Source organism: Merops nubicus, unplaced genomic scaffold (assembly GCF_000691845.1).
Source record: "Merops nubicus isolate BGI_N331 unplaced genomic scaffold, ASM69184v1 scaffold14662, whole genome shotgun sequence".
NCBI lineage: Eukaryota > Metazoa > Chordata > Aves > Coraciiformes > Meropidae > Merops > Merops nubicus.
This window is the reverse complement of record NW_008591697.1, coordinates 37338-41401: the sequence shown is the minus strand read 5'-3', so window position 1 is coordinate 41401 and position 4064 is coordinate 37338.

Sequence of the window (4064 nt, the reverse complement as noted above, 5' to 3'; positions counted from 1 at the left end):
GCAGGAATGATGCAGGACTTCCTGGTGCCATGCCATGCAGGTGAGGAGGACATGCACTGTAAAAAGGGGTCAAGGTCCACACAGAGAGTGTCTGGTATAAACCAGTGTTCAGAAGATGCAAGCAGATGGATGGATGTCCAAGGATCCAAAGAGAGGAAAACATTCCTCATACTTTGAAAAATATCTCTGGGTGCTACAAGGAGTCGTGCCTAGAAGAATCCAGATACATGAGAGCCCCACTCATTTACTTCTTTCCCCCTCCCTGTAGCATCTGGTAAGGCCAGCAAATCAAAGAGAAAGGCCACTATTACACCAAAAATGGGTGAAAAGAAAAGTAAAAATGATGCTTGGAAGCAGAAAATGAACTAGATAAGAAAGCATTTCAAAAAATAAAGGATAGCATTGTTAAAATTGGAAGACTGCCATTTAATTAGAGTTTGTCTTGTATAATTAATTAAATGTGTCAATCCTGGATAATTGCCATAGATGGCCATGAACTAAATAAGTTTGTGAGGAGAGTATGATAATTTTCTTCAAGGTAAACATCAGAATGATCAACAGAACTGCTTTCAGTTTTCATCTGGAAAGTAACAATGTTATTTTCTTTTGTGTAAATATTGCTTTGTGGAATCACAATTGAACCAAATAATGACAAGGTCAACCAAAGCTCAGCTTTTTTCTCAGGTGTTTTCCTGTGCAGTTATGTGTGATCATAGGATAATAAAAGCAGAAACTCTTTGCCTTGTATAGATGAAGCACCTGATTAAATGTGATGTATGAAAAGATGCTTGTCAGCATGTACAAGTCTTACAGCAGGGTAAGGCAAAGACTGACCACCTAGCTGTAATTTAGGAGTGCTGAAGACAACAGTCCACAGTTATCTCTTGGCTGGTAGTGTGATGGTATAGGTAGGATGGTGTAGTCCCACCACAGTAGGGTGGGACTGTGAAGACTGGCTGTGCTTCGTGAGTTGGTATCCTCCATTGCATGAGCATGCAAATCCCAATTACTGTTGGCACATGCCCTTTAATAATAATAAAAAAAATATAATAATAACCTTAGACTAAATTCTAAAAGAATTAATATAATATGCATGTACACATTCTCCAAAAACTTTTCACCTCATTTTAAGTAACCTGAAAATGAAATACAGTAAAAGTTGAATTAAATGCATGAAAAATTCTTTTTAAAAGATGTGTTTTAGGAAAATTCCAACACCCCCCCCCCCCTTTATATAGATATAGGTATATCTCAATCATAACTACCTAATTAGAATCACATCTCTCTTTCTATTCCAGATATGGTCTGCGTCATGCTGAGAAGCCTAGAATCTGACTTTTTAATAAATCAGTACACCTTTCTTGTCAAGTGAAATAAGCATTTTTTACGTACCGAACACATTCAGTAATGAATGAGACAGAAATGACAATCTAAGGAACCAGAATTATCTCTTTAAGCTAATTATTTGAAAGGACATTTTTTTGTGTGTTTGTGTCTGTTTCATATGAGTAAAAAGAAAGGATATATGTTTAAAAAGCATTTTCTTGTTCATTTACCCACTTTTCTTAGAATACCTTTATTAGCCTAGAAACTTGTTCACACAATGCCAGCCTTACTGCAACCATCACTTACTGTTTATATTACTAAGTGCAAATATTCCATGTTTTATTTAGAATAAAAATTTTTGGGCCATCAGTTCTTTATTTGTTCTTGTGTGTTAATTTGATGTGAGAGAACACAAAAACTGGTTAGCAGAAAACATACAAGCTGAAATAACCATGGTGGAGTTGGAATACCAGCACTATTGAGCATTTAACTCTTGGCACTCAGGTAAACCTGTTCCCTAACTGATACTTTAATGTGCAGACTCTGAAACTTTGAAGAATTTGGCCCTATCTTCTTTTGAAATACCTGGTTCTTCTTCCTATGGAGGCAACGTGTTTTGAAGACATTGACTTCAATACAAGGAAGATCAACCAAATTTCTCAAAATCTCCACTGTTGCACAAGTGACTGAACACTGCTATGCAACAGGCACTGAAACTGAGTCCTGGAATAGCCACCACCAGGTAGATTATCCACAGCACTGCAGCTCACTAGATTTCAGTCTATATTCCTTCCCATTTGACAGAATGGAAAACTGAAACAGAGAGAAAGCCCTATACTATATTTTCCTCAAATTCAAAGCTCCTGTCATTTGATAGCTTTCTGTCAGAATGAAAGCTTTATCTTCACAGGACTTTGCAACGAAAGAGGATCAGATCCAGAGCAGACCTGGGCTGTGGCTGCTGCTGCAGTGAATCACAGCCTCAGATGTGAGCCTCTCATATTCCAGGTAAATGTTCAAATCCTTTTGTCACTGAATTATCTCCTGTAATCTCCTGATCTCTTCTGTTTGCTTAGCATGAGTTGGTAAGAGTATTTGAAGCAAAGAGAAATGATGTCCTTGTGACACAGAGCAGAACTGGGGGAGGTACAGCTCCTGGTCACTGAGTGATGCATCTGTGCCCCCATGCCATGGCACACAGGTGGCAGATGTTCAGAAATTCTGGTTCCCGATGTTCTGATTCCAGCATCAGTTAGTTCATACAGCTTCATGTGCACCTGACTTCCTGTCAGGAGTGACAAAAGTCCCAAAAGAAAGACAATCCCACACAATAAATGAAACAACCTAAAGTCATTATGTCATCAGAAGAAAAGCCATTATTTGATAAATAAGGGAACCTGGATGCAGTGTGTGGAAATGCTTATTTTCTCTTCTCTTACTGATTCATTTAATCTGGTGAATCTACTACTTTCAGTTATGTTATAAAAATGAAGTAGTGCATCATCTGTAAGTTGATTAACAGTGACATGTTGGTAGCATGACTTAATAATTCCCTGTGAGATCACCATTTCTTGTTTCTTTCATTTCAAGCAACTTTGGCTTCCTTTTTTCGTAATGCAATCACAAATCATGTGATTTGTCCTGGTTTAATCTGATAAAAATAATCAAAATTTGTAGACAAAAACAAAAGTGTAAGAAACGATGAGACAGAAAAGAATCCCCCAGCTAACTAAGAGGAGGAATTTAAAGGTCAACATCAAAATAGGCTTCAAAACCAAACACCAGAAAAGACAATCAAATCAATTAATAAATTGTTTTGCTGATGTTTGATAGTTACCTCTCTTAATAACAGACTATAGACACTTTTCAGGAAACCTCAATCTCTTCCAAAATAAAAGGCCTATGTAATTTTTATTAGGACCCCCTCTTTCTTTTTAAAATGTTTTTGATGCACATATGTTAGAGTGTATATGGACAAAAAGTGTTTGTAGAGTAGCACGAAGCCTGACACCCCATTATGTGTGACTGCTTTTTTTGCAGAATAAGCAGTGTAGGACCCACGAGAGTCGGTGTCATCTGTGGTGAAGCGGTGGTGGCCTCCTGGGGAGCACTCTGGAGTCTGCCATTTCATCTGTTGTACGTGGCCATTCACTTAATATGTGATTATTAGCAAAGTACAGGGAGAGACATGCAGATGAATTATTGATCTGCTTTGGGCACTGATTAGAACAGGATTACAGTTAATCTCTAAAGCACTCTTGATCATATACGCAATAAAAAGAAAAAAAAATCAAATTTGGCCTCTGTTGTTCTTGTGATTAATTGAATGCAGGAAAACAAATCATCATTATTTTCCAAATAAGGCATTTGTGAATGAACACTTCTGTTTGCAGACATCATTCTCCTTATTCTGTATATGTAGAAAGAACAGAGATTGTCAGTAACAACTCTGAGAGAAGGCAGAGCTTGGGCTAAATTGGGGTAAAATGCTAATATTTGATTTGCAGGAGATAAAATGCTTTACTCAGAAAACAGTAAAAATGAAAAAAAAAATTGACCCTGTCTCGCAGTAAAGCAGTAGTTTAGCACATGATTACATACTGACAATGCCTTCCTTCTGCCCCTTTCTCCTCCCTCACCTCTCTGAGCCTGGGCACAGCATTTTCTGCCAGTGGCAGCTGAGCTGAAGCTCCATTGTAGACTTTTCAAAGCATCATCTCTCTCAGCAGGATCCTCTC